This window comes from Podarcis erhardii (assembly GCF_964252035.2).
Source record: "Podarcis erhardii genome assembly, chromosome: 10".
Taxonomy (NCBI): Eukaryota; Metazoa; Chordata; class Lepidosauria; order Squamata; family Lacertidae; genus Podarcis; species Podarcis erhardii.
This window is the reverse complement of record NC_138500.1, coordinates 38,338,925-38,365,320: the sequence shown is the minus strand read 5'-3', so window position 1 is coordinate 38,365,320 and position 26,396 is coordinate 38,338,925. Positions and strand designations below refer to the sequence as shown.

The following is a 26,396-nucleotide window of genomic DNA, read 5'->3' as shown; positions in this document are numbered from 1 at the left end:
CAAAATTGAAGCTCACTGATGTCACCTATTATGTATCATTGTAAATATATGCCACAGCATAAACTGAACATTTAGTTACCAACTTTTGAAAAGCCAGTAAGAGGGAGCACACACGTTCTATGGTATTTTTGTCCTACCAAGAGGTTCCCTTGAGGGTGGGTAGATTTCAGCAATATACAGGACATGCAAATACACACACAAAATTCTAAACTTATTGGTAAGAATGGAATGTCAAAATAAAGTGGGTTTGTGATCTAGTCAACAAAAAATGAAAAGAAGTTTCTTCATCATGTTTTATTTTCTAATAGTTATAAGTTAATAGTTTTACAAAAATCCCATCTGGCTATAAAGCTGAGGTTACAAGTTCCCCTTTGAATTAAACTCAAAACAAATGCAGAAGCCACTCACTACAGCTTTGACCCTGCTTTAAACCCAGTTACGTTATACAGCTTGCCAATTTAATTAAAGATACTAATTTCAAATTTGGTTTTCATTAGGGCAGACCACCTCCCCCAATACAGATCAAGTCAATCTTTAAGATTTTCAGAGACGTCTTTTCACTATCGGCAGACTGCCATATGAAGAAAAGTCAGAAGTAGGCCTTTGAAATACCCTCCGAAATGCCTTCCCTCAGGTAATTCATAGGGGGGAATCTTGACTCTTAATTTGTTATTTTTCTGTTCTGTGCATTGCTCTGTTTTATATGATAGTTTTGCTTCATCTTGACTTTAGCTAGTCCAGGAAATTTTATGGACTGTTATGGTTGCGCTTTTATGTAAACTGCATCTTAATTGCACCATGTCTGTTGCTATAGTAACCAAATGACTCAAAAGTTCTAAAAGGTGGTTGCCAAACTATAGTCCATGAGCTTCATGCTGTTGGTCCTCTTTGTGACTGAGAAGAACTGTGGGAGCAACAGCTCCTCAGTCATTCTACGGCTTTGCACTTCATGCTGTTGGAGGCAGAACCTGTTTTGCAACCCAACTCTTCTGTGGCTAGTGGAACAATTCACATTCCCCTTCTCTCACATTCACCCTTCCTTCTAAACTGATTTCATTTTTGAAGTGTGGAAGGTTACTGGATGAGAGCAGAGGAGAGGTAGCAACATATTTTACCCAGTCCTCCAACTCTAGTTGCAGTAGCAACTGACATCAGTTCCGGTAGCCCTTTCCACCCGCTCCCTCTTCTGGAGTATGTGCCTGTGCACCAAGGATGTGGCAGTCACAGAATATTAATCAGCCAAAGGCCTGGTTGAAGAAGAACGTTTTGTCTGGTGCTTAAAAATATATAATGATGGTGCCAGATGAACATCGGTGGGGAGAGCATTCCAGTGTGAGCAGAGCCAGTGTGGTGTAGTGGTTAAGAGCGGTAGTCACGTAATCTGGGGAACCGGGTTCGCTTCCCCGCTCCTCCACATGCAGCTGCTGGGTGACCTTGGGCCAGTCACACTTCTTTGAAGTCTCTCAGCCCCACTTACCTCACAGAGTGTTTGTTGTGGGGGAGGAAGGGAAAGGAGATTGTTGGCCGCTTTGAGACTCCTTCGGGTAGTGATAAAGTGGGATATCAAATCCAAACTCTTGTTCTTCCACAAATTGGGAGCCACTGGGGAAAAAAGCCCGTTTTCATGTTGCCTCCCTCCAGACCTCACATGGAAGCGGCACATGAAGAAAGGACTCAGATTATAATTGCCACAGAAGAGTAAGGCTTACTTTTGAATAAAAGTGCATGAGATCAAGCTTCTAAGGCTGTAACCCTATGCATATCTACCACTGACCTCAGTGGGGCATGGGAACTGCTACAGGATGATGTGTAGGGAGAAAGAGAGCCAAGTTGCAATTATGTTTAGAAGGGAAAAGTGGCAGGGGAAAATAATAACAAGTTTAAAGGGATTTTTGCAGATAACAGAGATTACATCTGGAGTGCTTTGAGTAGAAGTCTTTTCAGTCCTTTCCCACCCGCTTCACAGATGTCTTGCCTTTTGCAACCAATCCCATCTACACACAAATTCTTCAATAAATTCCACCCATTTCTGTTCCATATGCATCCCTTGAATTAAATATTTGCATTGATTACAATTGTGTTCTATTGCTTCTTTCAATACTTGTATATTGTATAATTAAATTCCATGAAAACTGTATTACAACAAAATAAATAAATAAATAAATAAATAAATAAATAAACAAGCAATTAAAAGACAATTAAAAATCATACAGCATCTGACACAATGCATTACAACCGTTGCAGCTGGTAGAAAAACCCATTGTGGCCTGCCAAGACCCTCAGCAAGTTTCCAAGTGGTTCACAGAAAAAAATGTTGGGAACCACTGTTCTATTTTTTTATTTTTTTTTAATATTTATTAAAAATTTTCAATACAAATGTAAAAATAATAAACAATATAACATGTATCGTAACATAGTTTCATAACTTCTTTGGACTCCCTCGCGTCTCCCGCTCCCACTTACATCATTGTAAATTTTTACCAGCAATTTATCATCTTGTTTACGTTCTTATGCCCCGTTCATTTAAATATAATCTAATAGTTCTCCAGAAGGTTTATGTTTCTCACTTGTCATCCCAATTCCGTCTAGTTTAGTGGTGCTCAATTATTTATGATCTAGCATCCTTCTTAACATTCAACCAAATTACAGTATTTTTGTAAATACATCTTAAATTTCTTCCAATCTTCTTCAACCCTCTCCTCTCCCAGGTCTCGGATTCTGCCAGTCATCTCGGCCAGTTGCATATAGTCCATCAGCTGCATCTGCCATTCTTCCAGTGTGGGTAGATCTTGCGTTTTCCAGTTCTTAGCGATGAGTATCCTTGCTGCCGTTGTTGCATACATAAAAAATGTTCGGTCCTTCTTTAGCACCTTCTGACCGACAATACCCAGAAGGAAGGCCTCTGGTTTCTTAGTGAAGGTATACTTAAATACCTTTTTCAACTCATTATATATCATTTCCCAGAAGGCCTTCACTTTAGGGCAAGTCCACCAGAGGTGAAAGAATGTTCCTTCACTTTCTTTACATTTCCATCATTTATTTTCAGACAAATGGTATATTTTGGCAAGTTTAACGGGGGTCATGTACCATCTATATGTCATTTTCATTACATTTTCCTTCAGAGCATTGCATGCGGTGAAGTTCAGCCCAGTGGTCCACAACCTTTCCCAGTCCTCAAACATAATGTTATGCCCAATGTCCTGTGCCCACTTTATCATAGCCGATTTAACCATTTCGTCTTGTGTATTCCATTTTAACAGCAAGTTATACATTCTTGATAGTACCTTAGTCTTTGGTTCTAACAATTCTGTTTCCAACTTCGATTTCTCCACCTGGAACCCTAACTTTTTGTCGTTTTTAAAGACTTCTTTAATCTGAGCATAATGTAACCAGTCTCGCACTTTATCCTTCATTTTCTCCAAACTCTGCAATTTCCAATTGTCTCCATCTTTTTCTAATATTTCCCAATATTTTGGCCATTTGGCCTCCATATTGGGTCTTTTTCGGGCCTTAGCTTCCAGAGGTGAAAGCCACCTTGGAGTTTTGTTTTCCAATAAGTCTTTATATTTTGTCCAGACATTGAACACTGCCTTCCTGACAATATGGTTCTTAAAGGCCTTATTGATCTTAACCTTGTCATACCATAAGTATGCATGCCAACCAAAAGCATTGTTAAAGCCTTCCAGGTCCAGTACATCAGTGTCCTCCAGAAGTAGCCAGTCTTTTAGCCAGCAGAAAGCTGCGGCTTCATAGTACAACTTTAAGTCTGGCAGGGCAAAGCCCCCTCTTTCTTTCGCATCAGTTAATATCTTAAACTTAATTCTGGGCTTTTTGCCCTGCCAGACAAATTTAGAGATATCTCTCTGCCACTTCCGGAAGCACTCCGTCTTGTCCACAATCTGTAGTGTTTGAAACAAAAACAACATTTTTGGCAATACATTCATCTTAATAGCAGCAATTCGGCCTAACAAAGAAAGTTTCAATTTTGTCCAACTATCTAAGTCTCTCTTAATTTCTGACCAACATTTTTCATAGTTATCCTTAAATAGACTCAGATTTTTTGCTGTTATATTAACCCCTAGGTACTTTACTTTTTTAACCACATTTAATTCTGTCTCTCTCTGAAACCGTTCTGACTCTGTATCTGTCAAGTTTTTTTCCAACACCTTGGTTTTCTGTTTGTTTAATTTAAATCCCGCCACCCGACCAAAGTCCTGAATCAATTGTAGTACTCTTTTCGTACTAGATTCTGGCTCCTGCAGGGTCAAAACTAGGTCATCTGCAAAAGCTTTAAGTTTATATTATTTCGCTCCGACCTGAATTCCTTCCACCAACCGGTCCCCTCTAATCATATTCAAGAGCACCTCCAGAACCGAAATAAATAGCAAAGGGGAAATAGGGCAGCCTTGTCGTGTTCCTTTTTCGATTTCAAACTCTTCTGTAACCACATTGTTAACTATCATTTTAGCCTTTTGTTCTGAGTATATTGCATCAATCCCATTCTCAAAACCCCGTCCCACTCCCATTTCTTTTAGATTTCCCTTCATAAATCTCCAGGAAATATTGTCAAAGGCCTTCTCCGCATCTATAAAAATTAACACTGCTTTTGTATTTATGTCTGTTTGCAAAAGTTCCAAAATGTCGATAATGTTCCTTGTATTAGCAAACAAGTGTCTACCTGGGAGAAAGCCTGCCTGGTCCTTGTGAATTACTTCATTTAAAACTTTTTTAAATCTACTTGCCAAAATGTCTGCAAATAAGTAAAGAAAGATCTAGAAATATGGTCAAGGTTGAGACTTTCCTTGTTAGGCCGAATTGCTACTATTAAGATGAATGTATTGCCTAGAATGTTATTCTTATTTCAGACGTTGCAGATCTTGGACAAGATGGACTGTTTCAAGAAGTGGCAGAAAGATATATCAAAATTTGTCTGGCAGGGCAAAAAGCCCAGAATAAAATTTAAGATCTTAACTGATGCAAAAGATAGAGGGGGGTTTGCCCTGCCGGACTTAAGACTTTATTATGAATCGGCAGCTTTCTGCTGGTTGAAACACTGGCTGCTTCTTGAGAACACAGACATTTTGGACCTGGAAGGGTACGATAATAACTTTGGCTGGCATGCATACTTATGGTACGATAAGGCAAAGGTGTATAAAGGTTTTAAAAATCATATTGTTAGGAAAGCATTATATAATGTTTGGATCCGATATAAAGATCTGTTGGAAAGTAAAACTCCCAGGTGGCTGTCACCAATGGAAGCCAAGGAGGTGAAAAAACTTAATATGGATTCTAAATGGCCAAAATATTGTGAAATCTTAGAACATGATGGTGAAAGAGTTAAACTTCAGAGTTATGAGAAACTAAAGTCCAAAGTTCGAGATTGGTTGCACTATCATCAGATAAATGAGACATTTAAACAGGACAGGAAAATAGGATTTCAGAAAGAGAGGTCAAAATTAGAAACAGAACTGCTAGAACCCAATACTAAGAACTTGTCAAGAATGTATAATTTGCTGTTGAAATGGAATACACAGGATGAAACGGTGAAATCAGCTATGATTAAATGGGCACAAGACATCGGTCATGACATTATGTTTGCTGACTGGGAACAGTTATGGACCACTGGTGTTAGATTTACTGCATGTAATGCCTTGAAAGAAAATATAATGAAAATGATCTATAGGTGGTACATGACCCCAGTCAAGCTTGCAAAAATCTATCATTTGCCCAATAATAAATGTTGGAAATGTAATGAGACTGAAGGTACTTTTTACCACCTTTGGTGGACCTGCCCGAAGATTAAAGCTTTTTGGGAAATGATCTATAATGAAATTAAGAAAGTCCTTAAGTGGACCTTTCCTAAGAAACCTGAGGCTTTTCTCTTGGGCATGGTTGGCCAATTGGTGTCAAAGAGGGACAGGAATTTTTTTATGTATGCTACCACAGCAGCAAGAATTCTTCTGGCAAAGTATTGGAAGATGCAAGAACTACCTACTCTGGAAGAATGGCAAACAAAGGTGACGGACTTTATGGGACTGGCTGAGATGACTGGCAGAATCCGCGACCAGGGGAAGGAGATAGTGGAAGAGGACTGGAAGAAATTTAAAATATATCTTAAAAACTGTTGTAAAATTGAGGAGTGTTAAGATGTCAAGGGGTAAGAAGCAGAGAATTACAGCTGTAATTAACAAATTAAAGAAAACTTAACGAAAGGGAATTATAGATAAATTGACTAAAGGGTTGCTAAAGAATCGTAAAACAAGGATGCAGTGATGGGGAGGTATGGGGAAGTCGAAGGAAAGAAGGTGCATGAAAATAAGATTATGAAGTTATACATGTTTAAATGTTTTGTATGTTTTTGTTTTGTTTTTCGTTTGTCTTTATTATGTGTTTGGAAAATGAATAAAAATTATTATAAAAAACAAACAAAATGTCTGCAAATATTTTGTAATCCACATTTAAAAGAGAGATGGGACGATAGTTCTTAAGTTGTGTCTTTTCAGCTTCCGATTTTGGTATCAATGTGATAAAAGCTTCCTTCCACGATTCCGGCGCCCTCTTCCCCTCCATAATTTCATTGCTAACCTCCATCAGTGGTTGTATCAAATAGTCTTTTAATGTCTTATAGTACTTGGAGGTCAGCCCATCTGGCCCTGGAGATTTGCCCAGTTGCATGTTCTGAATGGCTTGTTCAATCTCTTGTCGTGTTATTTTACAATTCAGGATTGATCTATTTTCTTGTGACAATTTTGGTAGTCCATTTTTTTCCAAAAATTGTTTAATCTCAACCTCGTCTTGCGGCCCTTGAGTGTATAATTTTTTGAAATATCTCTGGAAGCACTTTCTAATGTCCACAGGGTTCTGAATGTTTCTTCCCTCAATCTCTAAATTTGTAACTGTATTTAATTTTTGTCTCCTCTTCAACTGCCAAGCTAGCAGTTTTCCACATTTATTCGCCGATTCAAAAGTTTTTTGTTTCATTAATTTAATCTTCCACTCTATTTCCTGGTTTATCAATTTAGAATATTGTGCTTGATGGAGTTTAATTTCTCTCAGAGTCGGCTGTGACTTCGGATTTGATCTTAACTTCTTCTCTAATTCTTTAATTTTCTCCAAAATTTTGTCTTTCCGCTCATTTTGTGTCCTTTTCTTTACAGCATTCTGTTGTATCAGGAACCCCCTCATCACAGCCTTACTTGCGTCCCAGATAATCCTTTTTTCCACCATAGTGTTCAAGTTTATCTCAAAATAGTCTTTCAAAACTTTTGGGGCCTTCTTAGTGATCTCCTGATCTCTAAACAAATTGTCATTCATCTTCCATCTAAAGGAGCCGGTTGGTAGTAGTGTCATGTCCATCTTTACTGCATTATGGTCGGAGCAGGTCTTTGGGCAGATTTCCACCTTTCTAGCCTTAGGTGCCAGACATCTAGATATCCATATTTGGTCGATTCTTGTCCATGTCAGTTGGGCTTCAAGAGAAAAATGTTCCCTCTCTTCCCAAGGGGTTCTTTATTCTCCAAATGTCAATCAGGTCCATGTTGTCTGTCATTTCAAAGAAAGTCTTTGGTAGTCTGCCGTCTTTTGTGACATTTTCGCTTTGTGACTTATCCATGTTAGTTGATACGACCCCGTTCATGTCTCCCATCATGATGATGTTGTTATAGTCCAGATAATCCAGCATAGTCTCGTGCAACTTCTTGTAAAATTCCGATTTCCCCTCATTTGGTGCATAGATTCCTAATATCAGAAGCTTCTCTCCTTGATGTTGTATCTCAATTGCCAAAATTCTTCCATGTTCGTCTTTAAATAAAAATTTAGGTGAGAGGCTCTCTTTTGCATATATCACCACACCTCTCTTCTTTACTCTGTCCGAAGATATAAATTCCTGGCCGAGTCTTTTGTTTATTAACACTTTTCTATGGAGCCTGGTCACATGTGTTTCTTGCAGGCAGATGATGTCCAATTGTTCTTTTTTTAATATGTGAAAAATTTTCCTCCTTTTTTCCGGAATGTTGCAGCCATTTATATTCCAACTCAAGAGTTGCAGAGACATCCTGAATAAATCTGGTTATTTTTCTGGGGGTGGTATCTTATTCGCTGGGTCTTCAGGTTCCAAGGGTGCAGGTACCGCCGGTGCTCCAGGCCCATAGGGTAATTCAATTCCTTTTTGAAGGTCCTCTCCGTATGCAATCAAAAATTTATCTCTATCTTCCAATGTTCTAATTTTAACCTTCTTCCCTCTGAAGGTAAAGGATAATCCTTGGGGAAATTCCCACCTAAAGATAACTGAGTTGCTCCTCAGCAATCTAACCAATTCAAGGTAGGCAGATCTAAGGTCCAACAGTTGTTTAGGAATATCTTTGTAAATTTCAATTCTTTTATCCAAAACGTCCAGTGACTTTTCGTAGTGTAGGCCCAAAATCTTATCCCTTTCCTCCTTTGATCTCAATGTTGTCAAACAGTCTCTGGGCTTCTCTGTTCTAAACTCACAAAAGAGTCAGAGACAGAAAGGCAACATCTGTAAACCGATGAAGCATGAAAGAATAATAGCATCTAAGGATCTAGTAATTAATTTCCAAGAAATATTTTAAGTGCTCACTATGAACAGGTGACCTCTGAACTAGAGCTGAAGGTTGGCCTTGTTTTACCCTTCACAGTGATACACAGCTACTGATGTAATCAGGATCCACCTATGGATGTGTGTCTAATGTGACACCAACAGGTTGATAAGTAAAATTCTGACCATGGAAAATGTAAAGAGCTCAGATAAGTGTCTTATTTCTATCATTTCTATAGAATTTTATAGAACAAAACAAAATTTTGTATTATATAATGAAATTTTACACTACAGTACAGCTTAAAACTTCTGTGTTGGGGACTTCCTATTTTTTTCCTACCAAGCTAAACAATATTTTCAAGTGGTAACATCAGCCAGTAAATTCATGTATACAAGTGTGTTGTTTGTACCAGATTTAAACATAACCTCAAGAGTGATAACATTATATTTTATCACAGCAAGAGACTTTTTCTATAGGCAACTAATGGTAGGATTAGAGTGAGATGTTGCATGTTGTTCTATGTAGATTTCCTCTACAAAGTTCCACTTTAAAAAAAAAAAAAGAACACCCCATCCTCTTGCCTTTCTCTGCTCAGACTGCCAAGGCTAGAGAGACTATTTAACTCTTTCCCCTCTCTTCATCCACCTTTCCCACACTCAAGTGGCAGTCTGCAGAGGCTAATTTTGATTAAGTGATAACAGAAGACAGCAACATGGAATTCTGTATAGTAACTAGTCTGGCTTTTAAGGAGCTTAAAAACAGGATGAGCTGTAGTGTCGTATTTGCAACTAGGACAAAGAAGGAAATCAAGCATTGAACATGTGTCCTAGCAAGTTCTAACTGTGAACGCTGAGTTCAACAAAATTGCTGTTGAAAATACGTAATAAACACAGCCATTTTGTATCACCCTTTTAAATACCACCCCAAAACAAGTATTACAGAGGGCTTATGAAAGCTTTCTAGCTGTGATAAATATATATTTATTTCTACTAATTTTAAGACACAGTAAACAGTTCTGAACACACTAGAGGCAAGAAAATTCAAGTTCAGCTTTGTTTCCACTTTGTTGGAGGACACATGATTTTCATGTACCCTGACCATACTGGAAGAGCTACAAAAACATGGTGTCAATAGATCCAAACAATGTTAATTGGATACAATGTAGGATGGAACTTTTTAACCCAGAGAACAGCGGAATAAAGTTGCATACCTGTAAGGCTAACATTTATACTGTGCACAGGTTGTACAGATTTAGGGCTGCATCCAACGGCAGTTCTCCTCAGTGTAGGCTCAATGAAATTAAAAAACGCAAGTAACTTAGGGTTGTCAAATTCAATGGGTCTATTCTGAGTAGAACTTAGTTAGACTGTGCAATATGTAGCACATTATTGATATGGAATTTGCCACAATAATATAGAGTGGCAGCCGCTGGCTTGGTTGGCTTTAAAAAGCAGATTAAACAAATTCTTGGATCATAAGGCTATCAAGAGCTACTATCCATGATAGCTGTGTATCAAGTATCTCCAGTATCAAGAGGTGGCAATTCTCTAACTAACAGCTGCTGTGAGAATGTTGTGATGCTTATGTCCTGCTTATGGACTTGCCATAGGCATCTAGCTGACCACTGTGAGAACAAGATGTTGAACCAGATGAGGTTTTGGTTTGGGTTCTTATGTCTTTAATGGTAGGCCTTTTGGTAAAGGTCTGAGAAACAGCCTATAGGAATAGGATTGCATGGTCCTTCCCAACAACACCTCTTCAAAAAAATCTCCCACACCTTGATCATGGGTTAAATGTTCACCACCAGGTGAACACCTGCATTTTCCTGGATTGCCTTGTTCTGTTTTGTTATTGGTGTTTTTCTTCTCCACTTTCTGAGATTGCATCAATGCAAGATTTAATTGGAATACATTGGTTTCTGAGAAATGGTGGATAAGAGGAAGTACTCTCCCCACAACCCTGAAGAGTGTTACTTGCTCTCAAGTAAAATCAGGGTATTGAAAGAGATTACATAGGCTTTTCTCTTTTTAGAAACGGATCTAGAGATATCTCTTATTACTTCTGTGGGAAGTTAATATAACTAATAACATAAGTAGATTTTATGATAGACGATTCTATGATGTACCACTTAGATTAATTTATCATTATTAATTATTTTTAAATCAAGACATTGGTAACAATTTTTATTAACTCTTATTGTGAGCACCTTATATCCTGTTAACCTCTTATATTTCAATAAAATAGTTGATAGAACTTTTTTATTTACTTGGGAACTATAAGTAATTAATTACATTTGCTATACCAAAGAAAGCAAACAGAAGGTTAACAACAACTAATGCAGCAGTGGAGAATTTCCAGGCTGCAGGCCTCAGGTCTTGCAGCCCCTACAGGCTATTCCCCCCCCAAAAAAAACCCCACCCATCTGTCAATCCACTGACATAAATTGCATGGGCTGAAATGTGGGAAGGAAGTTCATTTCTGTGCTTGTTGCACATGTTCCCTACAGAGAACTGGCAAACACACTACATGATTTAACCCCTGCTCATCAGCTCACAGAGGTTGAATTCTGCTCAGTTAGGGTGACCCCACACACTTTGCAAATCTGGCCCACAGTGTGAGATGAGAAAAAGATCTGGCCCACCAGGCGAAAAAGATTCCACACCTCTGAATTAGCAGAACAGAATAGGGCATTTCTATGGTTTTTATAAACGTATCCATGCTTTACACTATTTAAGAAGATATTGTCTAATATGGATCAAAGACTGGTAATAAAAAATCTAAGCCACCATATAGATAATTAGAACAATGGTTTGTGAAAACCCCATTAAATGCCTTAAAAGAATGAGCAAGAAAGTCTTAAAACATTTTAAATGTTGTATTTGGGCTTAAACCATACAACCAGCTATCTGTGTTTTTCAATCATACAGCATTTAAGTTGAAATACACTGTAAATGCTAGAAAACTGAAGGATCAGAGTCAGTATAGTATATTTTTGAAAATAAAGGTTGGGGTAACGAAATGACTTTTATAATACACACACACACTGTTTACTTGACAGAAAGCTTTTAAGCAGATTTTTTATAACGGATGACATGTGTAGAAAATGGAATGTTTAACACTACGTTTGTTTGTTTTAATTTGTATGGGAACTGTTGTTACTTGTTGTACAATATATTTCAATTCATAATAAAACTGAAGGACACCAACGTATCTGTCATGTGAAATGAGCACATGCCATGAATTCGAAACCTTAACATTTCACAGGTACCACTGATGTTTTTGAAAGCTTTCAAAATATGAATCCTTAAGAAAGGCATCAACAAAACTGCTTGCCACATTCAGCAAGGTGAGTGTGACTCTGCTGACTGGTGAGCACAATGAGAGAAGAAAGCCTCAGTCTCAGCACCGAAGTCGCAGAACTGAATAAAAACTAAACAACAACCACCTATTAATTACAAAACATGAAATGCTGGAGTTAGTTTGGCAGGTACCCCAACAGCCTTGGTGATACAGGTCCAAACCACAAAGTCAGTCCCTGCCTAAAGACACTTATGATCAATGCCCAGCAAAGCATTCTCCCCACTTCATCTTTCCTTCGGGAAAGGCAGGTGTGCTTGGGACTGGACCCCTGTGCTTAATTTACAGACATAACCCCCCCAAAAAATCCCTCATAAATATTGCTAGGGCTTATTTCCCAGCTAGATACTTAGGATGTGTGGTATCAGAAGTATTCTATTTCTTTACGTGTGGATCAGTAACCACCACCAAAGAGTACTAATCCCTTTCTCATTTCTTTGCTTATTTTCTATCCCTTCATACTACAGTGGTACCTCAGGATAAGTACTTAATTCGTTCCGGAGGTCTGTACTTAACCTGAAACTGTTCTTAACCTGAAGCACCACTTTAGCTAATGGGGCCTCCTGGTGCTGCCGCGCCGCCGGAGCCCAATTTCTGTTCTCATCCTGAAGCAAAGTGCTTAACCTGAAGCACTATTTCTGAGTCAGCAGAGTCTGTAACCTGAAGCGTATGTAACCCGAGGTACCACTGTACTATGAAACTTCAGCAATGTAGAGGCAGTGATCCTCAAAGGCTGCATTTTAAAATGTTTCACTAACTTTAAGCAAAAAGTCACAGTTTGGGAACTCCAAGTCAACACAATTATGTGCAATTCAGGGTTTTTCCTCTGGGACTGATGGGGGCTATAATCCAAAACATCTGAAGGTCACCAGTTTGGGGAAGGCTGCCCTACATTCCCTTCAACGCCACACAAGACCAGGAAAATCTTCAAGGGGGTGTGAAGAACTGCAGCCAGCTACCAACTTCTGTACAAGTATTTTGAATACACGGGTTCCTGTGATTCCAATTATACCTGTATACAGAACTAGCAAAAAACCAAGCAAAATATTTCAGTTTCTGAGTGAAAAAAATGTCAAGACTGAAATAAAGCTAAAGACTCCTGTGCAAATATCCTATTATAAGGTATAATAAGGTAAATGACCCCTGGACGGTTAAGTTCAGTCAAAGGCAACCATGGGGTACAGTGCTCATCTCGCTTCAGGCCGAGAGAGCTGGTGTTTGTCTGCAGACAGCTTTCCAGGTCATGTGGCTAGCACGACTAAACCGCTTCTGGTGCAACGGGACATCGTGACGAGTGCCAGAGCGCATGGAAAACCATTTACCTTCCCGCCATAGCGGTACTTATTTATCTACTTGCACTGGTAGACTTTCGAACAGCTAGGTTCACAGAAGCTGGAACAGAGCAACAGGAGCTCACCCTGTTGTGAAAATTCGAACTGCCAACCTTCCGATCAGCAAGGCCAAGAGGCTCAGTTGTTTAGACCACAGCGTCACCCGCACAGCGCTGTATAAATCAGTTTCCCCACCTACTTAAGTATCAGAAGGAAAAGATTCTTGCATTAACTTAGCAACATCACTGGTGCATGTACAAATGTTTAAAAAGTTCCACTGTTTAATAATCTGAAGATTACATTCAAAAGTGCTTCTACATTTGAGATGTCACTGTCACACACACACACACACACACACACACACAACCTAAATATTAAAGTTACTAAAAGCAGATTTGCCTGCAACAAGCAAGTTTGTAGGAATGAATGTTGTTTCATGCCAGAATACCAGTATTAAACAGTCTAGTTACTGACTTCAGCTGAAAACATGAGGTCTCACTAGATGGCATCATTTGTCTCCATTTCCTAAGATTGCAATTACTATATTGATTTAAGCACTATTTGTACTACTGAAGCAGGTTCTAAAACACAGGCATAATATACTAAAACCAGTTGCTGTCCATTACCCCTTCCCGACTATTAAAGGAGTACTGTGATGACCTGGAATGTTTGCAAACATCCGGAAGCTTAGGAAAAACTTGCCAGGAGAAAAGTGTTCATGAACAGTGCAGTTTCCATATGGAAAGATATAGTTACACTTGAGAGAAAGATTTCACACTAGGCCTACAGACCAGAGACATGCATGCTGTTGGCAGTAGAGGCAGAGACAGGTGTGCAGAGCAGGTAGTTTTAAGGCTGGAAACCAGTGTGACGAACACTGGAACTACAGCAAGGAGGTTCAGTGGGCAGTGAGCTTCAAGACAGAAGGCCTGAAGTTCAGGTTAGTCATTTGACCATTACATAACTATCCAATAATGGTCAAGAATTTAAAGCACCACTTTAGAACCACAAGACATGCTATGAGCCCAGGTTAGCTGTGATATTAACTATTTGCAGCTATCAGTGATACACAGACAAGGAGTTTTGTTTAAAATGAAATAAACACATCACATTTCTTATTCTAAGGGCCTCAGAGCAAACTTAAAGGTAAAGGGACCCCTGGCCATTAGGTCCAGTCGTGGCCAACTCTGGGGTTGCAGCGCTCATCTCGCTTTATTGGCCAAGGGAGCCGGCGTACAGTTTCCAGGTCATGTGGCCAGCATGACTAAGCCACTTCTGGCAAATCAAAGCAGCGCACGGAAACGCCGTTTACCTTCCCGCTGAAACGCCGTTTACCTTCCCGCTGGAGCGGTACCTATTTAACTACTTGCACTTTGATGTGCTTTCGAACTGCTAGGTTGGCAGGAGCTGGGTCCCAGCAACGGGAGCTCACCCCATCATGGGGATTTGAACCGCCGACCTTCTGATCGGCAAGTCCTAGGCTCTGTGGTTTAACCCACAGCGCCACCCGCAAACTTAACAGCCATTAAAAAAATATGTTGGCTTTTAAACATGTTTATCGACTTAGTACAGTGGTACCTCCGGTTGCAGACGGGATTGGTTCCAGAGTTCCAGTTGGATCCCGAGGTTTCCGCAACTGGAGGGACCACTTCTGTGCATGCACGCACGGCGAAACACTTCCGGGTTTGCCGCTTTCGCAACCCAAATATTACGTTACCAAGGGTAATGTAAGCCAAGGTGCTACTGTACAGGGAAAGGATCGCCTACACCTAAGTAATGCATGTAACACAAGACTCCTCTTGAATTGGTGAGCAGGCAGGTTTTACACCTATCTTTTCCATCACATTATGCCACTACAAGGTGCAGATCTCCAGCTAGAAAAATCATTTTGCTTTATGACATAACTTATTAAAAACACTCTAACACAATAGGCAATATTTGACCAATTTACAAGGCTACCCATCTATTGTAGCATTGAGGAAAGTAGGAATGAAAGGGGCAGAGGGAACTAGTGATACACTGGGCATAGCAATGGGGGGTGGGAGTGCTTTGTGCTACAAAGAGGAAGGGGATTGCTTGCTTTTAAAAGGGAAGCAGCCTTCAATTAAAATACTTGTATCCTACCCAAAGTTTATCAAGATAACCAGCCTCTCAAACACAGAAACTTTCCATAATGCTTTAATTTATCCATTCAACATGAAAGGTAGTTTTCCTTTCTCCAAACCACTTCTAAACTACAGCTTTTTGAGTCAAAAAGAGCCCAAATTATTTAAATGTTTGTACTGACAAGAGGAAAACTTCTACCCCTAAGGTACAGCCATCCAGTTTAAACCAAAATTAAATTTCTCTTCTGCTTCAACAGGGTGTATAGTCAAAGAAACCCTTATCAAGTACCTACTACTACTCATGAGCTTTGAGCTATGGCTGCAAATCACACACTTTTCTAGTTCCCTTTCTTACAGAAGCCACATCCTGTACCCCAAAAAGTTGCTATTCAACCAAGATTCAAACAAAGTGCCTAAGGATTCGACCAGAGGTTTTAAATCACTCACAGGTGTGCTACAATAATACACTGGAGCAGGATTTGATACCTACCCAGGTATTCTACGCTCTTTCCTCAGACTACACTAGTCTGATTTTAGAAAAGCCATTTTAAAGATTGAAAGAGATTAAGGGCAAGCAACACATGCATGTACATTACTATTACTGCAACATCAAGCAATGCATGCTGAAGTGTTCCCTTATCACCTCAAACACTATTTTTCAATAAAAGTAATTCAATAGAAGTAATTCACACACTAAGCTGCAAGTCAGAGACAAAAGAGTTATGAAAGGATTCGCAGGTGTTAAGTGGCCCTGATGTCAGAGACAAACATCACCTCAAATCAGTATAAATTGTACTACAACCTTAAATAGTTGTTCAATTAAATTTAAAAGGTACCTCCAATTAATCTGCAGATTTTAAAGAACGAATGCGTAACATAAACAGCATTCTTAAACCAACAAAAATTACAATTGCAAGGAAAGTAACAGCGCCATCTTTATTCTATTTAAACATGTTGTATACAACTTAACTACAATCATCTATAAATACTGTACAAGAAATACAATACAGAGGCATTCCTTTCTATACATGAGAACATTAAGATAGAAATGATAACTGATACATGTACGTTTGTAGAAATTCTGACTATTAAGTGGACTAAGCCAAAGGCCCATCTGGTCCAGCAACCTGTTCTCACCGTGGCCAACCAGAGTGTTTCCCAAACTTGGGTCTTCAGCTGTTTTTGGACTACAACTCCCATCATCCCTACATAGCAAGACCAGTGGTCAAGAATGATGGGAATTGTAGTCCAATTGGGAAACACTGGTTTAATGTGATATGCTAACCAAGCCACTGACAAGTATTCTAACATGGAGGTGCTAAAGCTGAAAAGTTGCTTATTGTAACCTTATTAAAGAAAAATACAAAATGTAAGGGATTAGGTGGCAAGATCAAAGGTTCAACTCACTCCTTTAACAAAGATCACCTCTGCCTTCACCACCCATGAACTGCAGAAACATATTGGAAAGCAGGAGTGTTTGTGGTGAGCTTTTGCAAAAAGCAGTAAAAAGCTGCATATGCCTTCTGTAGGAGTTTAGCATGATGGCCACATAAAATGCCTCTCCCTTTCCACAAGCCTCTGCTGATGTTTGACAGGCACCAGGACAACCACATATAGTGGCTGGCTATCATGCAAAATAAAAGTTCTGTGGATGTCTGCAGAAAGATACAGCGGTACCTCATCTAGCGTCTGCCTCGTCGAGCACCTGTTCCGTTGAACGTCCGTGGCATACCCAGAAGTACTGGAATGGGTTACTTCCGGGTTCACCACTTGTGCATGTGCAGAAGTGCTAAATCGCGCTTCGCGCATGGCAGAAGCGCAATTCACTCCGCGTGTGTGCGCTTTGTCCTGCGTCCTTTTCAGCCAGCGACCGGGGCTCCAGAATGGATCCCGGTCGCAAAATGAGGTACTACTGTACTTTCTTCAGATTGAAGGGATCTGTCATCAGTCTCTGGATCTTTGGAATCTTTTGAAAGGAAAATGCAACATACTGACAAAATATGCTTTGTTTCATGATGCCTTCCAGTAGAAAAAGAGCATTAGACAGCAACTCGCCAAAGGCTACCTGGAAATCATGGTTGAACAGTCAGTTGACACACTGAAGCAGGAAATAACTCGGTATGACTTAGGAGGGCCTCAAAGACTAGAGAAAATGAAAAGGGGCAGGTACAATAGTTATTAACTGGACACAAATGGATAGTTGGGTTATCAGAGAAGACTTTAAGTATAACATTTTTGTGATGTCTCAAAACAACTACACGTCAAGATTGTCAGATCTGAGAAAAAAGGTTTTAATATTCTTATCTGATACATTAATTAAGACCCACAGGCCCCAAGCAAGATCTACTCTCCAAGCCTTTCCTCTTTCTCAGGAAGTGTGTGGTGACACGTTTCAGTGGCAAAACCTGCCTAACGTACATCATGCAAACCAACTACATCCCACTCCTTGGATATGTACAGCCCCGGACTGCCAGGGAGATTCTAAAACTCATTGTTTGCAGTCTTATTTGTGAGCCAGGCTTCAGTGTCATATCAACACACTTCAGTTATGTTTTGTGTTTCTTCAAGCTCAGAGTTTTCAGTAGAGTTGGCACCAGTTTTTCCATTGTGTTTCAACCAATCAATTTAACTATGTGCTCTACCTGTTATATGAAGATCTCACCATGTGAACTGCTGGAAGTCTAATCTGCCATTCTGGGAAAGTAGGGTTTCTAGCTCTTCAACTGCTCAGGCTAGCTGTGCCTTTAAAGGCAGATATTATTAGGTGCCATTGTTTATTTGCATGCTGTAAAGATATTCAGCCTAGTTCACTAGATTCTGCAGAAGCTGCTGTTCAAGGCTGAAAAACAGGCCAGCATGGGTTGTCTGGTCAGTTGGCAACCCTAGAAAAGATAGATTTAAATATGTGAGTGAAGTAACCAATGGAAGTACAGAGATATAAACAACGATGTAGATGTATAAGAAAGAAAAATGGGTAGCAAGCTCTCAGAGTAGCACATTAAGGAGTGAACAAAAAAAAAGAGTAAATGTTAAAAGATGCAGGTGCAGATAGACTTTGCGGTAGAAAAAAAGGAAAACAGAAAGGGTGTGCAGAAAAACCTGCTGGTATGGAAACATGAGAGTGCCACAGAGTGCAAAGAAAAAAGAAGGATTAGAGGTAGAGGCACAGAGACCCCAGGTGGAAAGGAGATGGCAACAGACTGTTGAGAAAAGTGTGCATGCTCCAATGTGTGGAGAGAGAAATATAGGGAGAGAATGTTTTAATAGGTAAGAGTACAGATAGAATCTGTTATGTGCAAAAGATTGGCAGACTGAATTGTATTCAGACACAGACTGTTCTGAAATTAAAATAGCTGTGCAGCCCTCTTTTAACAAAAATGAAAATAGCCCTCAGTGCTCTGGGTTGTCTCTTCCTATTCCAAAGCATCAGGTGCATCACAACTGGAGATGGGGGTCTGATCTATGACTCAAAAGGTTTCCTGGGGACAGATGTATGACATGAGTTTTCCTGGACAGTTGATATATTATGCCACATGGACATGGTAACGTATATGAACATCTACTTGCTTGAACATCTTGACCACAAGTTTGGAGACAGGAATTTATGTCTAGGATGAAAGCACCTAGCGCAGCCATGCGATTTCCCACTCACCTGCTTGCTGAAAACTGCACACTGCTCCATCACTGTGAAGAACTACTCCTGGCACTTTAAATCCTGGAGTACAAGAGAGTATATGTGCAGCCAGCAACAGAATATGTTTTCTATACTTAGAAATGAAGCAAAGGTATGGGCAGCAGCTCTACAGAAGAAGTGGGGCAACATGAGGTACAAGTAAAATGAAAAGATAAAGGCAGCTGGGAGAAAGAGAAAGAATCCTGTTAAGTGAAGGAGGGAGTTGGTAAGTGTTGCTTCAAAACTTAAAAGGCAGAGTTAGGAACTCCAAAGGTATTTGCATTTCTATTGCAAGGCCTGTCAACTTCTGCTTTTCAATTTTATGGTATATTTGAGATTATATTTTACAACATCAGGAACGAACAGGCAAGACGTTAGCATAACTAGGTACCAAATGAATGAGATCCACAAATGTGTATCTGTATACCCATTTAAATTTAGTTCAGAAAGGCTTCCATAAGAGTGCAGAGCACATAACATGAGAGGTTATTATGTACATGGGGGGAAACTATCTAGGTCCCAACCATGTTTAAAGCGTTATAGGCCCATGATCGGTACCTTAGGTTGTCTTATACTCTAAAAGTATCCAAAACCTATGCTCCTACTTGATTAAACATTGGATCCATTCTTCTGGACTACAAGATCTGCCAACTATTATTACCATGATCGAGCATCCAGTACCTTGCCAGCATCCAAAATGGCTGAGACAGACAGACAGATACACACACACCATTTTATAATAATAATAATAATAATAATAATAATAATAATAATAATAATAATAGTAATAATAATAATTTATTATTTGTACCCCGCCCATCTGGCTGGGTTTCCCCAGCCACTCTGGGCGGCTTCCATAGAAACCAAAAATACACTAAAATATCACAGATTAAAAACTTCCCTAAACAGGGCTGCCTTAAGATGTCTTCTGAATGTCAGGTAGTTATTTATCGCTTTGACATCTGATGGGAGGGCGTTCCACAGGGCGGGCGCCACTACCGAGAAGGCCCTCTGCCCGGTCCCCTGTAGCTTTGCTTCTCGCAATGAGGGGACCGCCAGAAGGCCCTCGGCGCTGGACCTCAGCGTCCGGGCAGAATGGTGGGGGTGGAGACGCTCCTTCAGGTATACTGGGCCGAGGCCGTTTAGGGCTTTAAAGGTCAACACCAGCACTTTGAATTGTGCTCAGAAATGTACTGGGAGCCAATGTAGGTCTTTCAAGACCGGTGTTATGTGGTCTCGGCGGCCGCCCCCAGTCACCAGTCTGGCTGCCGCATTCTGGATTAGTTGTAGTTTCCGAGTCACCTTCAAAGGTAGCCCCACGTAGAGTGCATTGCAGTAGTCCAAGCGGGAGATAACTAGAGCATGCACCACTCTGGCGAGACAGTCCGCGGGCAGGGAGGGTCTCAGCCTGCGTACCAGGTGGAGCTAGTAGACAGCTGCCCTGGATACAGAATTGACCTGCGCCTCCATGGACAGCTGTGAGTCCAGAATGACTCCCAGGCTGCGCACCTGGTCCTTCAGGGGCACAGTTACCCTATTCAGGACCAGGGAGTCCTCCACACCAGCCCGCCCCCTGTCCCCCAAAAACAGTACTTCTGTCTTGTCAGGATTCAGCCTCAATCCATTAGCCGCCATCCATCCTCCAACCACCTCCAGACACTCACACAGGACCTTCACCGCCTTCACTGGTTCTGGTTTGAAAGAGAGGTAGAGCTCTCTTCATAATATGAAGTTCAGATTAGATATAAGGTATTCATTAGCTCCGATAAATGGAAGTTGCATGAAATATAAGAGCTACAGCTTTTATACTTATAATATGTAGCATGATGGTGATCTTTGGTGCTAGATAAGCTGCCTCCTCCCTAGATAGAAACTACACAACAGTGCAACCCTATGTATGCTCACTCAGACGTACCGTAATTCCTAATGTAATTCAATAGCACTTACTGCAAGGTAACCATACATAGAATTACGACACAATTTGCAGGATCCAAACATACATGGATAGCAAGTACTTTCTACTACTATCACCAGTTGTATAAGGTGTGTATGCCCATAAACTCCAGTGTTCAAGGTAAAATGAAACCATTTTTAGCAAACAAAATATTTATATTTTAACAAAAAGTCTCCATTACAACCTGCAACACACACACACATATGTGTGTGTGTGTTTATATATATATATATGTTTATTATGCAAAGGATAAGGGACAGCATGCCTTATCAACAAGCAAACTAAACCATTAAACAAGTATTTTCACATGTACAGGGTTAATCTTTTGCACCACGCACCTAAAATATATAGTCCAATCACTACCAACTATCCAAGAAGAAACACTGTCTCTTGCCTTTATTAGAAACTGGATCCTGAGGCAGTTGGACAATAACCTACCAACATGTGTGCCCAATAATAAAGTGTTTAAATCTTCATGAGAGTCCCTTTTGCTGGTTTTTAGAATCTTACAAGATTTACCACCTGTTATCTTCACGCCAAGACTAACTGTAGCATGAGTAAAGTATTTCAAAAGAAATATTGCTGAACACAACAGATAAATCTAGAAGTTTTTTCCTTCAAAAAACAGAATTTCAATTCATTGTGAACAGATCTGTATTTAATCTCATGTCAAAAACCATTCGGAATGAGCCACAGTACTCAAGTTGTCACCTGTGAAACATTTATAAATGAGGTTGCTACAACCATTTCAGAACAGATCACCTAAAATAATCTATATTTACAAACCCAACAACCAACGACTGCTTGCTATTACTTAATTTCGCAATACACAAGGATGGGATTTCAGCGTATTCAGTTGCAGTTATAGTCTGTGGAACACAGCCATTAAATAGAAGCAAAATGCAAAGGCATCTGCTTCCCTCTGGCTTGATTTTAATAGAAATACAACTTGCAAGGTAACATACATTTTAGTACAAAGTATTTGCAACACCAGTGGTACTGCCCAGAAATAACTATAGAGATGATAAGTATAGATCTCATGTAGCTTATGTGTCATTTTTGAAACACACCATGCACCTTGCTAATTCTGAGTTTTAAACTTTGACAGATGAAAGATAGTGAGTTCATGCTAACCAGAAACAGTCATGGGGTTTCATATTGGAAATATGTTGTAGAAACTTAGGAAGCTGCATTATGCCAAGTTAGATTACTGGTTCATCAAGCCCAGTCTCCTTTAGACAACTGAGGGACCCCAATACTCAATGTTATAAACTCAATAAGCTTATTAAGAAAAAGTAGTACTATAATATTAGAAGGGGCACTGCTAATTAATAATATGAAATGCTCCCCTTGTCATAATCAGAGCATCAACACACATAGCTATGCTCCTCTTTCTCCATAAAGACAGCCATCTAGGTGATAGATTTGCTACCACTGCATCAATCCACACAAGAAACTGTTTTACAAATAGATCAGCACCTAATTCAGAAGCAGTTTGATCCATCTTTTATTTCAACGCATTTTTATATTTGCATCCACTATGCCATAAATACTGTCAATTCTGATCTGATGATCATGTAGACTTCTACAATTGGAACTGAAGTTCTAAAATGTTAAGGACCATAAGGTACTGAAAGGTACTTATTTCATGTGTGATTATTTCTTCATACTTAGCCTGCATTACTATAAGAAAAATACTAAGTATTAGTATTTAAGATCAACTGCGAATGGGTGTGTGTGTGTTTTGACCAAGACCAAGAGACTACATAGGGTATGGATGTAGTGTGTATTTCTAGTATTCCTATGGTATCTCTTGTATGAATATAAATTCTACATAGTGATGCTAAACCCTTACACTGTGCCTTTTGACACCCTTGGCTTTGTTCTCATTGCCACAGGATCTGCATTTGGTTGTATACATATACTATGTGAGCGTCATATCTATCCCCAGTTTCTATGGCTACCTTCCGCAATGTGTTGGCCTATGAATTTCATCCAACATTAACTCCCATCAGCCTCAGTCAGCATAGCCAATGGTCAGAGATGATGGTGATTGTAGTCCAGCAGTATCTGTAGGGAACCACACTGAGGAAGATTGCTTTATGGCATAGTAATATTTTACATTTCTGTTTCTTTTGGAAATTGCTAAAGAATTATTAACCTCACATACTTCATATATCTTTGGCAGGGGGTAGGCTGGGACTACAATAATAGAGGCATGTTTTAAGGGCAACAAGTGAATTAATGGCAGAGATAAATTTTCAACCAGGGACTTGCAGGCTCCCAGTCTCAGCCACCAACTCTTAAATGGATGAGCAACCTAAGCTTGATTTACAATGATAAAAGGCAAGGCATACTACTCTGAATCAGCAAATACCTTGAGTTCCTATACTTGCATTCGTAGAATGCGAGCAAAGCAGTTCAGTTATCTTAAAGATCTCAAAGGGGTGGGGGTGGGGGGATAAGTATAGCACAAGGAAAAATGGCATTATTCAAGACTCTTACAACAGAATTTAATCAAATCCGCAGACCAAGAAGAGATAGGTACTTCAACCAGGAACCTCCTACCTTGTTTTAATGAAACTGGATCTTTGCCAGCATAGTCTTCTACATTAGGAGTGGTTACAGTAGGTACAAATTGGCAACAACAAGGTCAGATACTCCAAACGTTTATCAGTTAGTTTCCAGGTAAGTTGCTCACAAAAGTTTTTCCTCCAACTATATCCAACTTTTTACATCCAGGAAGTATACGTGCCAGCTGTCTGGAAGATGAATGTGAAGATATTCCTGGTCACCCATCTAAGTTCCCTTTGGGCAGGTAGTAGAGTGGCAAACAGGCAGCGCTTTCTTCCTAGGAAGTACATGCAGCATTCTTCCCCCTCAATCCCACACCTCATCCCACTACTGGCACCGTGAAGGCATCTTCATGAACTCACGTGGTGGTCACATCCAAAGCTTAGGAAGACCACTTGGCGGAGAAGACAGGGTCATGAAAACTTTCGATGAAATGGGATAAATCCTAACGCCACCTTCCTCACATACAGACGCTTGCCCCGGGGAGGCTGCTTTGGTCAGCCTCGCCGGCCCACGCGGCATTCGAGGGCGCTTCCAAAATGTTCATAAGCGACACATGCAACTAAGCCATTAGTAAATCACTTTAACGTCGTGATAAACCACACAGAGGGGCTCGTGCAGGGAGAGAGAGAGAGAAACCTGACATTCTGCTCTATTCCCAACCACAACCCCCGACTTGAAAGGAAGAAGTCAGGCTTAGCAGGTAGGAGCAGGAGGACCCTCGGCCGCCAGCCTCCGGCTCCCGACTCCCTTCCCCAAGAGGAGAGAGGCTGGCTGGGCGCCCCGCAGGGCGGGTAAATAGAAGCTCAAGGCTGCCGAGGATGATAATGCCGTGCATTGGCGGCGGCGTAATCCCGGCTACTTAGCCCGGCAGAGCAAACCGGAGACCAAGAAGCACCTTCACCTAACGGGCGCCCGGCGGCCCATTCTAAAGAGCAGCCGCCGCCGCCGCCGCCCGTCGGCGGACGGGGAGATGAACGCTGACCAAGCGGAGGGGCATGAGGGGAGAGCTCTCTCCCCTTCCCTCGCCCAGCTGCCGGCCCGGCGAGAAGGTGGCGGCCGGGCGGCCGGAGGCGCTGCTCCCGGGCTGCCCTCAAGGTCACGCCGCGCCTGGCTTCGAGGCGGCCGGCGTGGGCTCCCCGTGGGAAGGAGGGGCGCGGGCAGGGCCCAGGTCTCCTGCCCCTCACCCCCACCCCGCGGCCGCCTCCTTCCGGCAGGCTAATCCCCCAGCCCGCCTGGCCTGCGCTGCTCCGCGGCGCCTCGCCACCTGCGCCTCCGGAGGCGCCCCGTCCGGCGCCCTCGCCGCGTCCTCTCTTCGGGCTGCCCGGCCGCACGCTGCCCACCCTTCCGCCTCTTACCTCAGGGTCCGCCGCCACCGCCAAGCCCCACACGCGGCCAGCGCCGCCGCCGCCGCCGCCGCCTCCACCTCCAGTGCCTGCCTGCTGCACAGGGTCCCCCCACCCCGCCCCAGAGCGCGCGAGCCCCAGCCAAGCCTGCCTGAGACCGGGAGGGGACGGAGGGAGAGAGGGAGGGAGGGAGGGAGGGAGAGAGGAGGAGGTGGCGGCAGCAGCAGCAGCAGCAGCCGGAGCGAGGGAAGGAAGGAAGGAGGGAGGGGGAGGAGGAGGAGGAGGGAGCCGGGCGCCCTGCCCCGCCCTCCGCGGTAGCTCCCCAGCAGCAGCGCCTCGCCCTCGCTAGTCAGCGGCAGGCAGGCGTGCGGGTAGCGCTCGGCTCCCTTCGCCGAGCCATATGCCGCGCGGGAGGGAGCCGCTGCCTTCGCCGCCTCCCAGCCACAGGCGGCCCGGCTCGCTCTCCCTCTCCGCTGCCCGCACGCTCGCTCGCTCGCTCGCTCGCTCTCCACCGCGAGGGTCGGCCACTTACTAGTCCCTTCGCCCGCTTCTCCTCAGGCGAGCCCTCCTCCCCAAAGCGACGGTAGCCACCAGGTTCCGAACCGGCCCGACCCCCCCCCCCTCACGCACTCACTCACACTCTCTCCCCGGTCCCCGTCACGTGACAGGGTCTCGCTTGGGTTGGAGGAAGAGGCGGGGGTCTGAAGGCGCGGCGCCTTCACGGGTGAGGGGGGGCAGGCGGGGGAGAGAAAGGGCGGAGCCTCCTATTGGCACTGGCGCCTGAAGGGGCGGCGCGTGCCGCTTTCTCCGCCTCCCCGACCTCCCGCTATTGGTCGGAGTTGCCTGACGTGCTTGTTTCCATGACGTATGTGGGTCGGGCTGAGGCGTTTGATGAGGCCCGGCGGGCTCCGGGTCGTTGACTTTGCCACGAGCGTCTCCCTGGGGAGGGGTGGGGGGGAGGCTAAGGCGCCTTTGCCCCTCCTCTTCCACCTCACTTGCACGTCCCCGCCTACCCCCCCCGCTCCATTGGGCCACCCCACCCCACAAACTACGGGCAGGGGTCGTCTGGCGCCCGCGCGGGTCGCTCTGGCCGTTGACTCACTTCAGGCTGGGAAAGGCGAGGGGCGTGTGGAGGAGGATTTGGGGGGGAGGGGGCGGTTAGAAGACCCAACTGCCAGAGGAGGCGGAGGTCACCGTTTGTCAGCTCGCGAGCGCGAAACATGCGCCCTCGAGGAGACCGCAGAGAAAAGCCCGAGCGGCGTCTGCGATTGAAATGACAGCACGAGAGACGGGACTTGGACGTGCCTGAGCGATGGGCCGTCTTAGGGAGGAGCGGGAGGTGGGCCTGAAGGGGTTAGAAGGCAGTGCACACAAGCCAATGCACACGACGTTCCCTCAGAGGGCCGGCATTTACAGAGACCACGGAGGAGGGAGAGGCGACCGATTTCCGTCACTGACACTTGAGGATGAGGAGGAGGATCGGGGGAGGGGGCGCTGG

The 26,396-nt window shown here is 42.5% G+C and overlaps 1 protein-coding gene across 10 annotated transcripts in view; it reads right to left on the bottom strand.

Moving 5' to 3' along the window:
* The window catches only part of ATP2B1 (ATPase plasma membrane Ca2+ transporting 1), a 72,474-nt gene extending 46,862 nt beyond the window's left edge, over nt 1-25,612 (bottom strand). For 5 of the 10 annotated variants that reach the window (XM_081878216.1, XM_081878224.1, XM_081878223.1 and 2 more), the window contains exon 1: nt 25,431-25,580. The gene's annotated coding sequence lies outside the window, so the exon portion shown is untranslated. Of the gene's footprint in view, nt 1-23,546; nt 23,741-24,910; nt 25,055-25,430 lie in introns of those variants that run through there. The other 5 variants (XM_081878218.1, XM_081878219.1, XM_081878222.1 and 2 more) reach the window with 4 other exon arrangements.
* Between the last annotated feature and the right edge of the window lie 784 nt (nt 25,613-26,396).